At 48.8% G+C, this 14,647-nt stretch overlaps 1 protein-coding gene across 2 annotated transcripts in view; it reads right to left on the bottom strand.

The window, feature by feature from the left end:
* Positions 1-14,647, bottom strand: part of DENND6B (DENN domain containing 6B) — a 756,791-nt gene that overhangs the window by 449,148 nt on the left and 292,996 nt on the right. The window lies entirely within an intron of this gene.

The raw sequence follows: 14,647 nt of genomic DNA, 5'->3' as shown, positions 1-14,647 counted from the left end.
GGATGATGACACTAATTACAGGAAACTCAGGAAAGATCCAACATTGGGAATCAAACATCTTATACAGGAGGCCACCACGTTTGCCCTGGAACACCAATGGATTACCAAAAAGGAAGAAGAATGTTTGAACACCTCAGAAGGACGCATCCCTGCCTTCTATGCTTTACCCAAGATACATAAAGATGCACAGAACCCACCGGGCAGACCGATTGTATCTGGATGCGGCTCGATTCTTGAACCCCTGTGCAAATTCATAGATTTCTTCTTGAAACCCCTCAGCCAGAAGACACCTACGTATTTAAGGGACACAATGGCTACCATTGAATGCTTTGAAGGCCAACTACATAACCCAATGAGCAGCCGCATCGCTACAATGGACATTACATCGCTATACACGAGTATCCCGCAGACTGAGGCAATTGAATGCATGCGAGCACATCTGACCCACCACATGACACAAAGAAGGGTTCCGAAAAATTTCATAATTGAACTTTTGGAATTAGCCCTGACCAAGAATTTTTTCTGTTTCAATATACGCTTATACTGGCAAATTAGCGGCACGGCCATGGGGGCTGCTTTTGCCCCGAGCCTTGCCATCATTTTTATGGCAGAGTTCGAAAGAAGTTTTGTACTGGATACTGAAAACCCATTTCTCAACAACATCAGCCACTGGAAAAGATACATAGATGATATAATTTTCTTGTGGGAAGGCAATTTGGATTCTCTTCTTAACTTTCAACAGTGGCTCAATTCGTGGCTCAATTCGTGCCACCCGTCTATATCATTTTCTCTTGAATCCAGTCCATCCAATATCAACTTCTTGGACCTACAAATCAGCGAGAAGGAAGGTTCGCGGTCTTGTTCACTATACAAGAAACAGACCGATAGAAATTCATTATTGCATTACACCAGTTCACACCCACGCAATCTGAGGGACAACTTACCATATGGGCAATTCCTCCGCTTGAGGAGGAACTGCACAGACAAAAACGACTTTCGCCAGCATGGATCTGAATTTAAGGAACGCCTTTTAGACCGAAGGTTTCCCAGTAAACTAGTGAAGAACAACTACAAGAGAGCCTTGAATACCCCTCGGGAGGTCCTACTACAACCTAAACCCAGATCGGAGGAAGAAGTCAAGATGACTTGTGTCACCACCTTCTGCCAGGCAACCACACAAATAAAACAGGCCATCAGAAAATTCTGGCCGTTAGTCCAATTAAATCTGGAACACGAACCATTCCCCCGAATGGCTTTGAAACGCTCCAAAAATCTCAAAGAACACCTCACTAAGGCAAGATTTACCAGCGCTACCTTACGAAACACACTCTGGAATCTACGGAATCTAACTGGGCACTACCCGTGTGGCAATTGCTCCATATGCAGGTTCACCATCAAACTTAAAAGTTTCGCTATCGCAGGGAAACAGTGGGTGTTCCGTCACTTTTCGAACTGTAAAAGCCAGAACGTGATATACCTTATCGAATGCCCATGTGGACTTAAATATGTGGGCCAAACAAGCCGACCAGTGCACAAAAGAATAGTGGAACACCGCTCACGGATCAGATGTAGAACTCACACATCCCCATTAGTTGGACATTATGTGGAATACCAACCCTGCATGTTATTTTCTAATCACCCATCAGGGCACGGCATTCTTCATTCGCCGTCTTGGGCATGGGAATGTATTCTCATTTTTTGTGATGGGCACCTTTTTCTGCCATCTGAAGTCTTCGGTCCACACATTGTTTGAGCCACTACTTGCTCCAGTTTTCTTCCCAATCATGTTGGCATTCATATAGCAATCATTAGCAGCCCCATATTCACATCAATATTTTGGTCTGCTCCTGTTGTAGGATCTCCAGCCACACTCTGATTTCTTCTCTGGAATGATCCACTTACCTGCAAGCTCCACATCAACTGCACACCCATCCCTGGGTTTGACTGACTGACGCGCACGCCGGCTCCTGACATGACTTACAGCGTGTCTGGAGTAAGTGTTGCCTTTCTGCTACCTCTCGGTGCTACATGTTCTTTGTCCTGCACTGATGCAGCATAGAGATGTTTCTGTTCTTTCTGATCCGTTTCTCTCCTGTTTCTTGTATCCCCTTGATAGGCCTTCCAGTTTTGACACATCGGGTCTCTAACTCACCCTCTGCTCGACTGGCTCCGGGCCCCCACGGAGGAACCTGCTTCTTGCAACCACGGTTCCACACAGTACCTGTGCTAATTCTGCACAGGTCCTCTCCTTGGTCACCTTGATCATTGGAGCTTCTTTTCTACAACCCGCCTCTTCTCTGTTCAGGTGGGTAGTGCCAGCCTAAAGGTGCCAAATGTTCTCTCCTTTGGCAGCCTTTCCAGCTTCAGGTCTCCTTCCTTTTTTTGAACCCTCCCCTTTTTAATACTAGTGCTTCATGTGTTCTACCATTGTTAGGCATGTACAGATTGGTGGGATGCTGGGGGTGATTTGTTCTTACCCTCTTCTTCTTCCCCCCTTCCGATTCCTTTTCTTTGCTCTGTTTTCCCGCGTAGAGCGACATCCGCAGGTCCAGATGAAGGTAGTCTTCACTGCCCGCCGAAACGTCTTATTGGACACGTAATTTCTATATGGCCCATTTTTCAAAATCAGCAGGAATATAACCACCGACGTTGACCTAGGATTGGTCTCTTCATAAACTCCCACCAGCTGATCCTCCAAGTCACCAGGAGGACCTGACCTCTGGCATTGGTTTGGAACCACACATGCCCTGGGCTCCAAACCCTAGGAATTGACATTTGGTTCTTTGGCCGTGGCCACTAATACATCAGACTCTGGTGGGGGTCGCATTTGGTTGCTTTGCCCTATCACACACAACCAGGACGTGTTGGGACTTTGCTTTTTGTTGTTTTCTTCTCTTTACTTTGTCTTTTTAATTCATTATATAGACTGTGGATTCAGTTACCCATTGTGTGGATGGTTTTTTGTTTGAAAATCTTTATTTCTTGTCAAATACCAGAATGTATGTTCCACACTATTCGATGTAATTTCACTGTGCACTTTAATGATCATGGTTTCTGTTTCTGAAAGTACCATTTTTTGTAAATGCTCCTTTGGGAGATCATGTCTATTTGTTAAACAATAAATGTACAATTAATAAATAGCCACTAAGCTATTACAGTAATTTTCTCTATATATTGTCTTTTGCTCCAAGGCAGCAACACTCGATGCTCCGGGGTAGCCTGAGATATCAAATTAATTAGATATCCAGAGTATCTGGGTTCAACATTTATTGTTTCATAGGTGTACTAGTCTTAAGCCTTTTGTTCGTAGAGCACCACACGGAAAAAACAGTGTGTGTAACAAGTTAAATATTTTTGATGGGATAAGGTCAGTTCCTTGTTTGTATAGCAGCATTTTCGATGCCCTTAACCTGACCTTCCCAATACATAGGGCTTTCCCTCCAGTTTACTTGTACAGCATCGCCAGCATTGCGATGGGATAGCTGGGTGGCTTTCTTTTAGGGTCTACGGCGTCAAGTACCATAGATAGGGTGCTTTTAAACTTTCAAATCCCTCACACACAAAGTTCATCCCCCAGAAACAGTACCTCGTTTCCAAAACAGACTATCATGTTTATAATTCCACATGATTTATTTATCCATTTGTGTTTTATACTGCGCTAAAGGCAGGCATGCAGTTTAAGAAAAACAGGGAAAAACAAAAAGGTGGAATGCAAGGTAAGAAAGTATATGATATGATCTTGCATTTATAACGCGCCTGTACACAAGTGTTTCTAGGTGTCACAAGACAAGACAAACTATCTTAGTAGGCCTTGTGACACTCAGATCGTGCAAGTGGGACAACAAGAGGTGCAGGGGGAAGGGTAGGGGTAAGTGCAGTCAGGGCCAGTAAGGCTCTCGGTAAGTGCGACCAGCGCAGCGCAGCTCTGGGTAAGTGCAAGTCGGCAGGGAGGCTGTAGAGGTGAGGGTTTACAGCCCCTAAGTGTGCAGTAGGCCAGGAGGATATGCAATGCGGACTGGTCATAGAGGAGCCTGGTACCCAGTGAGACTCTGAGGGTACCAAGGAACCAGTTGGCACAGACAGGAAGAATAGGAGGGGAGCGAGAGAGAGAAGGCAGAGGAGAAAATGAGGGTCTGGAGCTGCTTCCGGAACTTCAGGTGGTCTGGCTCAAGTCAGAGGGCCAGGGAGGCAGTTTCAGAGGAAGGCACCTGTAGAGGAGAGAGATTTACCCTCTCTGTCTGGATAAGTGTCTGACGCTTAGAGAGTTGTAGGTAGCTGTGGGAAGGGCTTGAGAAGGAAGGTACTTAGGCAGAGAGAGTTGGATGTAGTGCAGGCCCTGGCCCCAGAGATCCTTGTAGACAATGCTAAGGATCTTGAACTTGATACTTGCAGCCACTGGGAGCCACTGGAGAGATTTCAGGGCTGGCGAGATACTGTCCCTGGACTTGGAGGCCAAGGATAAGTCTTGCAGTCCTGTTCTAGAATAGGTGCAGAGGGCGGAGAGTAGAGGAAGGCAGATTGAGAAAGAGGCTGTTGCAATAGTCCAGCCTAGAGAGAACCAGGGCTCTGGAGACAGTGAGCTTCTGGGAGAAAGTGAGAAAGGGTAGGATACCTCTGAGGAGGTGCAGCTGGAAGTGGGCCTTCTTGGCAAAGTCTGCGATATGAGGAGAGAAGGAGAGTGTGGAGTCGAAGATAACAACAAGGTTTTTTGCCTCCCAGTTAGGCAAAGGTAGAAAGCTCAAGGAGGGCGGCCAGAGTGAGAGGGAAAGCGGGAGCAGGGGTCCCAATGAGAAGGATCTCCGTCTTACTGGCATTAAGGCAGAGATCGTTGGAGGAGCACCAGTCCTGAATTGAGGATAGACGGTCAGGAATGAGCGAGGCAGGAGAGGCGGCCGAGGGAAGTCTGAAGGAGAGCCGAGTGCCATCCGCATAACATTGAAAGGTGGAGGAGAAGGAGGAGATCAAGTGGGCCAAAGGGGTCGGATAGACATTGAAGAGCCAGGGTGAGAAGAAAGAGCCCTGGAGCACACCAAATGTAGAGAGAGTGGTGGTGGAGAGGAAGGACCCACGTTGGACTTGGGAGGGTGGTCCAAGAGGAAGGAGGTCAGCCATGCCAAATCCTGATCCGGGATGCCCAGGTTCTCACAAAATCTATGGATCAGGGTGTGGTGATTGACCATGTCGAAAGCAGAAGAAAGGTCAAGGAGGATGAGGACAGAAGGGGAGCTAGAGTCAAGATTAGAGAGCAGATCTTCACAGGTGTTCAGGGGAGCAGTTTCCGTGCATCTGGATGCTCTGAAGCCAGACTGATGGTCGTGGAGGCAACCAACAGACTCAGTATGGAGAGTAAGCTGGGAGATGGCCACCTTTTCAGGGAGTTTGCCAAAGAAAGGAGTGATAGAAATTGGGCGATAGTTTTCCAGACAGGTAGGATCAGCAGAAGGCTTTTTTAAGAGGTGGTGCACAAGGGAGTGCCTGAGGAGACAGGGGAAAGATCCAGTGGCGAAAGAGTGTTTGCAGAAATCGGCAAATGCTGGAGCGATGGTGTCAAGGTGGTCCTTGATGGTTCTGGTATTGGAGCGCCTATTTAGACAAAACCTTCATATTATCGGACTTGTCTCGAAACATAGCCAGGTGTCGAAAGAGACGAGGAGAAAAAAGGAAGAGGCAAGGCGGCCAAGGGAGGCCTGAAAGAGGTAGAGGGAGAGGAATAGGAAAGTGAGGACAGGATGTCTTGGGTTTTAGTGGTGAAATGAGAAGCCAGCGCCGTGCAAAGGGCCTGGAAGGGGACAGAAGAGGTGAAAACTGCAGTAGGATTGGCCGGCTCCTTGCAGATTTTAAAGAGTTTGGCTGTGTTGTTAGAGGCTGCATTGACACAAGCTTGGATGGGGACGCTCCTCTTGGAGAAGACAGATTCTGTATTGCCTTTGGAGCAGGCGGCAGGCCAGTTTATCAGAGGATGCGCCCACAGCCCTCCACTTCCTCTCAGCCCCCCTGCACTTGCGTTTCAGGGAGGCAAGGTCAAAGTCATACCAAGAGTTGCACTTGGAGGTAGGCTTCAGACGGATTCTCATGACAGGGGCAAGGATGTACAGAGTGTTGGAGATGGAGAAATGCAGGTTAGAGAGGGCTGTGTCAGAGTGTGAATCAGCTGCAGGAGGAGCAGAGAAAGTAGAGGCAAAGGCGTCCACTAACACTCGATCATGGGCCGAGAAGGAAGGTAGCAGTCCTGAGGTAGGCTTTGCAAGTGAGACATACAGTGTCAGGTGGGAGGAGAGGAGAAAGTGGTCAGTCCACGAGAGAGGAGTGGTGAGCAGGTTAGAGGGGGATGTCTGAGGAGATGAGAGCATCCAAGATGAGGCTGGCAGAGTGTGACGGACCAGATGGATGAATGGAAAGAGAGTCGCAAAGGTTGCGGAAAAGCCCAAAAGAGGGATTAGAAGCATCCAGGTGGATGTTGATGTCTCTGAGGAGGAGGAGGAGCGGAGAAGGTAGAGGCAAGGAGAGTAGAGGAGAGTTCAGCCCATTCACAGAGGAATAGGGCAGCCTGGCCAGGTGGCCTATATATGGTGGCCACGGTCAGAGAGAGGCCATGAGAGAAAGAGCCTGTAGACCAGGCATTTAAAGGAGGAGTAGGCCTGTGTAGGAATGACAGAAGCAGGGACCCACTCATAATCATAATTAGAAGGACCAATCACAGATAAACCAAGGATCACTTTCATGGATGCCTACAAACATGATTGGAGATTTACACACACATAGGATTTCATTTAATTAGGAGTATGCCAACATAGTGCATGAGTAATGGTAGACAGACGTCTCCAACATGAGAGTAAAGACACATTAAAGAATTATAGTACTAAAATCACAGTAAATTCCCCCACGTGCAATAAAATATCCCAAACAGAGTAAAAACACAGTAATTCAATTTCAATTTGGTGTTCAATTTAAAAATAAAGAGGAGGCGAGCGGGACTGTTAACAGTACCGTCTCACCGCGTTATGGGTAGTTCGAAGGAGATGGCTGAATCGAAGGTGAGGCCTAGCTTCCTGCCCTGACAGGACGGTTGAGGTGGAAGGCCGAATTAGGGTGGTCAAGTGAACCGAGTCTCTGCGATGGAAGACTGAAAAACATTGCCTTTGTGTTGTCTCCATTCAGGCATAGAATTCTTTCTGACATTCACGCTTGCATTCATGCAATGTGGGATGTAATAGCACAGCAATGTGTGATGTTTGGGCACAAGCAGATCCTTATCTGTACATTACAATATCCTCAGATTTAGAATAGAAAATCCAAATTTTCCAGGAAGGTGGGCAGCGGTTTTATAAATACATTGACAGGCCATTTACAAAGATCAATAATGAGCTTGCTTTTCTGATCTCTCTAGGTTTCATCTCCCACATCAATCTGAGGCAGCTTCAAATCAGAATTAAGCATGCACAAAAATAAAATACAAGATCGGCCACCAGGGGGCGCACGGATGGACGTGATCTCCCTGTAGGCTCCGTGCAAGGGTCCCGAAAAGTGGGTTGAGCCCCCACCACGAGACCCCCGCCGGCCGCAACATCGATGGAACCTGGCATCGGAAGTGTCCAGGCGTCATCCGGAGCAAACCCGACGAAAATCGGAGCCCGCTTCGCAGAGAAATCCTCTCCTGCGACCTATGCCGAGTGAGCGCAGACGGGGACTACGAACTGCCATTGCACGCTGTGCCGAGATACGCGTGGCTTCGTGGAGCGCGTTCTTCCTGGGGACCGCTATACGGTATGTGCACACATGGCCCCATAAACCATACCTCTCGGTGGCGCGGTCTCCAAGGGCGAGCTCCCACTCGCGAGGCTCGGAAGTGAGCGTCCCAGTCCCCGGCCCCCACGTATGATCTCCCCCGGACTACGCAGCAATTCTGGCATTCCACACGCGCCCAGAGCGGGCCCATCCACGGACCACGGCGTAGCTGCCGCATCGAACCCGGATAGCACGAATCAAGGCCCGGCGGCTACCGCTGACATTTGCACCCAGGTGGCGGTGGAAGGTAGCGATTGGGATCCACCACGACGCCTCGTTGTCTTTCTGCCCGCTGGGCCCGGATAGCTTTCCCTTGAGCGAGCCCATGTGGGAGAGAGGCGCCTGAACTTGGTTGGGACAGCTGCACCCTCGCCCCAGGACACCGGGACTGCGCACGTTCCGCAACGCGGAGCCCCTCATCTCGAATCTCTCCCAGGCCATTGTGGGCTGAGGGTTGGGCCCCTGGTACGCAGGGCGTGTGCCCTCCTCGCCCTCCACTTCGACCTTAATGCCTATCGCCTCTACACCCTGCCTGGCCCGGACCCTGAGCACGAGGAATTCCTGAGGAGGCCGCGAGCACTCATTGGAAGGGGTTCATACGCGGGGGTTGCCATCCTCGACCTCTCTTCTGCTCCCCAGTATTGGGCATCCCAGGAAACCACCATGAAGCCCTAATTCCAGTGCTTTGGAGCGTATTAAAGGTTTTCCTAGCTGTTGGATCCCCTCACAACATCTTGCCCTGGTCATGTCTCTCCAGTGCTGACGGCAAGGGTAACACGAGAACACACAACCTTTGGACGCTCACACGGACATCGAACAGGGCTCAGTCCACCGCGTCATTGGGATCCCGTTCCCCATGGACCCTAAGGGCAAACTCGCAAAGTATAAGTTTGCCCCACCTCAGGAAGACCCGAAGTCCCGCATCGAGCAAGCGATGTTGTCCCATGGGTCAGACGCCACTGCAACCAAAGGGGATGTCGCTGATTTACTTACAGAGATGAGGAGCATGAGGGCAGATATAGGAGGTAGGATTGACAAAATCACTCAAAGGATGAACAAAATAGAGGACAGAGTGGAACAGGTCGAGCACAACCAAACCTCCTTAAATACGCTGGAAGCCCAGATGGATCACTGCATTGCGGAAATTGAACATAGGGAAGAGGAAATACGATTAAAGGTGGACGATCTTGAAAACAGAGAACGCCGTAACAATATACGCGTCCACGGCATCCCCGAAAAGGAAGGGGAAACTGATACGGATCTGAAACAGACTCTCCATAACATCCTAAAGCTCCTCTTCCAGGACGATCTGATAGATGAGCCAAAAATCGACCGCATCCACAGAGCGGGTGGCAGAGCAGGGGGCCCGCGCTCAGTCCTAGCCAGATTTCATAACTATGCGGACAGAGCACGGATCTTGGAAAAAGCCAGACATGCCCCGTTACTCTCTATGGGTGATGCAACCGTCTCTCTTTATCAGGCCTTATCACTCACGCTTGCTATGAGGAGGAAATGCTCACCGATTACGAAGATGCTGAAGGATACAGGAACCAGATACAGGTGGGGCTACCCGTTCTCACTCACCTTTGAATGGCAGGGCTCGACAATAAAGCTGGCTTCGGAAATGGAAATTCCAGATTGTACAGTTGATCTTTTGGGCGACCAGGCAGAGGGCCCCTCCCATGGAGAGTCGAAAAAGGAGGAAGGTGAATGGCATACTAAGGGTCCCCGCCGTAGGCGGATCCAGGGATCCAGGAAGTTTCGTAGAATGAATAACTCACAGGACATGGTACACTAGCCTGGACACCAGATTGGCATGCTGAAATGCTTGAGGCAAAGGACCCTCATATTGAGTGTTAATGCTTGATCAGGCCACCTGGGCATAGCCCGGAGTGGCACGAAGCCAGGCGGATATGTCGGCCGGGATGATGCCTGCATGACACACCATTGTTGCTCCTGACTCCCGCGACACATCTCTAGTTTATAATATGTTACTCCTCTTGTATGCATGGTGCACTTGGTCACGCAGGCACGAGGCGCCCAGAGAAGGCTATGAGGTAATATCCACGCTGTGAGGACGCCTTTGTGGGGTCGCTATTAAGATTTTGATTTTTAAAATGTTGATGTTGGTATAAGAGCTGTTGGTTGGGGGCTCACTGTTATATATGCCTATATTACGATAGGACCGCTTGTTTCGGCGGTCCCCATTGGTGGTCCGGGATCGACTGGGTGATGTTAACCCGGATGGGTTGGGCGCCGAACAGAGATGGGATAGGGGGGGGGAGGGGAGGGAGGGGCTGCTGCAGGGGAACACATTTTGTCATAGTTCAGACCGGAGGAGCGGGAAAACAAAATATGGGTATATAAAGGGGCTTTGTAGGGACTGGACGGGTCAGTTTTTGACCCCTACGGGAAGAATCAAGACCCAATGCAAAGAAAACGAACCACATACTCTAACAAGAAACATGATAAGGGCCTTGAAGCAGACGTACTGGACGCGCACACACTTGTCCACAACTTAAGATGGCTCCCACGCTCTGTACAGACACGATACGTATTTGCACACTTAATTTCAAAGGTTTGAACTCCCCCACAAAAAGATCCATGGTGGCTAGAGAATTCAGGAAATCGAAAATAGATATTCTTTTTCTTCAGGAAACGCGATATCGAAAGGGCGAGGAGAGAGGGATCCCGTCGCGGAAAGTTGGGCCCACCTTTTGGAGCTCTGGTGTTTTAAAGAAAGCTGGAGTGGGGATTCGGATACGCAAAAGCCTCCGGATTTCAATTCTGGAGACATGGACAGATAGGGAAGGGAGAGCCCTCATAGTCACCGGAAACATACGAGGCACAATAGTCACCCTTGCTACGCTTTATGCACCTAATCAGGGGCAAAACAGATTTCTTCATAAAACCACTGAGAAAGTCTTTGGGATGGCTAGGGGACACATGGTTCTTGGTGGGGACTTCAATACATGGATGGACAGCTCAATGGACAGACAAACTAGAGCCGATGCAGCAGACCCGCCCGGTACCAGAAATGAGGCAGACATCAAAATAACTCTTGATCTCTTTGGCCTCACTGATTGCTGGCGCCATTTGCACCCGATGGAAAGAGGCTTCACTTTCCACTCTCTCCCCCATGACACACTCACGCGCATCGATTACATCTTCCTCTCAGAACACCTCTTGCACACGTTGCAGGCGGCCACTAAACACCCCTCTGCATGGACGGATCACGATATGGTGATGGTGGATATATCTTGGAATGATCTGACCCCCCGTAACACCAAATGGAGATGTAACGACTCCTATGGGCTGATTCGGTCTTCAGGGAAACTTTCGAAACCGAGATCAAGCAATTCTTTATTACCAATGACACTGGGGAAGTTGGGAAGACAAACGTGTGGGAGGCTGCTAAGGCAACCCTGAGGGGAGTACTTATTAAGGAAGGAGCCGATAAAAAAAGAGAACGTGCTCTGATAGAGAAAGGCAACAGGGAGAGGCTCGGGAAGGCTCAGGAAATGGCACAGTCCTCTCCATCTGAGAGACCCAAGTATATCGCTGAGGTCAGGCGTCTCAGGGAAGAGTTGAAAATACTTATTGCGGGCAAAACAGCCCAGACCTTACAGTACCTTAAACAAAAATATTATGAGAAGGGCGACAAGGCTGACGCCCTGTTGGCAGCCCGTCTTCGTGCACAGAAGGCGGAGAGATGGGTTGACTTAATTGAAAGAACGGATGGTACCCTCACGGACACGATAGTCACATCCCCTGAAGACATACAGGAAGCATTTGCCTATTTTTACGAAGACTTATACATGTGCGACCCCCCCCACATCTAGGAAGTATAGACACATACTTGAAGGAAACACGGCTTCCCACACTCACACCCACGGAGGCAGCATCCCTAGATACGCCAGTCTCGGAAGAGGGAGTTACCGACGCTATCAAGAGATTGACGGCGGGAAAGGCCCCGGGTGACGACGGATTCACACCCGGGTTCTACAAGACGTTCTTCCCCCCTCATTGCCCCCTTTCTTGCATCCATGTTTAATTGCATCTTTGACACAGGCCAAGCACCTCCATCCTTCTCACAAGCCCTTCTTGCCGTTATTACGAAAGAAGGTCGGGATCCCAGGTTCTGTAGCACCTATCGTCCCATCTCCCTCCTCAACATCGATGCTAAGATATACGCTTAAGATATACGCTAGAGTGATTGCGGCTCGGCTTGAAACACACCTCCCTAGGCTGATACACTCCGACCAGGTTGGATTTGTCCTTGGAAGACAGGGCACAGACACTATGCGGAAAACGCTGCACTTAATCCATGAAGCACAGGAAATGGAGGGGGACCCGTCCCTTCTGTCCTTAGATGCCGAGAAGGCTTTTGACCGGGTCTCATGGGATTTTCTAGAAAGGGTACTGGTGTCATATGGGCTGGGACCAAAACTTTGCCGTGCCATCAAAGCACTGTACAGTTCCCCCACAGCATCAGTGACGTTGAACGGAGGCTATTCTCGTTGGTTTCCTTTGGAAAGGGGACAAGGCAGGGCTGTCCACTGTCAGCGATCCTATTTGTAATGTCACTTGAGCCATTGGCGCAAAAGTTGAGAAGTGATAATAGGGTAAAGGGTATCACAGTGGGCGATCTAGAATACAAATTGGGTCTATACGCCGACGATATTTTACTACATTTGATCGACCCCCTAGAATCGTTCCCGGCTGCGGTCCGCATAATTGAAGAATATGGCGAGCTGGCGGGTCTGAAAATTAACACAGGGAAATCTGTCCTTCTCCCGATTGACAGACGTAAAAGTCAGCCTCACCACACTCCGATACCTGGGCATCGTCACCCGTGATCTCGGATCCCTATATGGGGCCAACTTCCCTCCATTGTCATTAGCTCTTCAAAAAGATGTCCAAAGGTGGTCCAAGCTTACCATCTCGTGGCTAGGCCGCCTAAATGCTATAATACTTATTCCAAATGCTCCCCATCAAAATGCCCCCAGAATATTTCACGGATACGAGAAGGCTGTTACTAACCTTCCTATGGCAAAGTCAAAAGCCGGGAATCCTGAGATCCCTCCTCCAACTTCGAAAGGACAACGCTGGGGTGCGTCTCCCAGACATTGAAACATATTATAGAGCGACTCAACTCAGGGTCCTTGTCCCACATTTTAGGCAACGGTCAGAGCCACAATGGATAGCGCTCGATAACTACCATCTCCGCCCCTTTATCTTATGTGAATGGCTATGGGTGCCTGGGCCTCAATTACGCAATAGCGTTAAATCTCACCCGATTATAGGCACAATATGGTCAATATGGAAACCGGGCAAGAAAATGGTGGGAGTCACGACATGGCCCTCTCCCCTGGGACATCTTTGGTCACCCGGGATTCGTGACGCAATTCCTGAACCGGGAAGCTTTGAAACCTGGTACCAGGCGGGGCTAGAGAGGGCAGGCCAATTACGCCGAAATGGCTCTTTCATAACCATTCAGGAATTACAAGAGGCCCTTGGCATAGGTACACTCTCGGTCTTTCTGTATCTGAGACTCAAGGGGGTAATGACTAGACCAATATGGAAAGAGCAGTTACAGAGAGATCTTAGCCCGTTTGAGAAAATCCTCGACTTATGCACGGGCTCCAGGGGTTTGATAAGTGCTATGTACCTGGCACTGATTGAAATTGATATTAAACCCTCCCTGGCACTCAAAGGCAGATGGGAATCAGACATGGGTAGGCAAATTTCATCAAAGCTATGGTTGCAAATATGCAGACGAACGGCGAAATCTTCCTTATCATGCCAGTATAAATTACATGCCATTAAGTTATTATATAGATGGCAATACGACCCAACCCGGCTTGCCAAAATGTACCAGGGAATAAGCCCACATTGTTGAAGGGGATGTGGGAAGCGAGCCGATTACTGGCATATGTGGTGGGGATGTGCATTGGTTCAAACCTATTGGTCAGAGGTCCTCAGCTGGATCAGGGACCTGGATGAAGAAGACAGAGAGAAGCATCCACTGCTCATTTTGTTTGCCCTAACTGAATCAGATGACAAGATTGTGAAGGCAGGCAAGATGGTGCAGGGTCTCCTGATGGCTGCGCGGGCATGTCTTACCATGACATGGAAAAGGCCCGCACTCCCCAGCAAAACTGAATGGCTGGCGGTCGCATTGAGCATTTATAGAATGGAATGTATGACTGCAGCCTTACACGGAAATCGTGATATTGTTGAAAACGCCTGGTCTGAGTTCCGATCCACATATGCTGCGTGAAGGAATTGTGTGCAAAACACTGTTGAGTTTCGTGTCAATTTGGTTTATCGCATGACGAGTCTGTGGTACTGGAATTTTGAATCATTGTGCGTCTTCTTTGCCCGAAGTCACGAGTACAATGTCGGTTTACAGGTATTCTTTAATGCTCTCTTCGTTCCCAGGTCTGAGTTTATGTGAGGGGGGGTGGGGGGTGGGATATAATGAGAAACATGGAATGGGTTTTGTTGTTCTTACCTGTTATTTATCTGATTTCTAAAAAGACTCTACATACGATAAATGAGAATGTAATTCAATGTAAAGGCTCGCCTTTTTGAATCAAGAGATGTAACTTGCATATATTTGATTGTCAACCTTTTACAAAACCAATAAAAATGAATTAAAAAAAAAAATACAAAATAGAATGAGCATGAACTTTCCAACCAAAAGAAAATTTGCTACATCCGAAAGACAAAGGGGCTCCTATGAAGAGACAACAAGGGGGCACCTTTGAAACAAAGTGTTAAGTGACTCCAAAGAAAATATACCTCCCTTCCATCCAAACCCACTTCCTTCTTCCTGATAGCAGGACCATCTGTCCCA

This window comes from Ambystoma mexicanum, chromosome 12 (genome assembly GCF_040938575.1).
Source record: "Ambystoma mexicanum isolate Mex_15411 chromosome 12, UKY_AmexF1_1, whole genome shotgun sequence".
Taxonomy (NCBI): domain Eukaryota; kingdom Metazoa; phylum Chordata; class Amphibia; order Caudata; family Ambystomatidae; genus Ambystoma; species Ambystoma mexicanum.
Note: the sequence above shows the minus strand (reverse complement) of the source record. Positions and strands in the feature narration are given on the sequence as shown.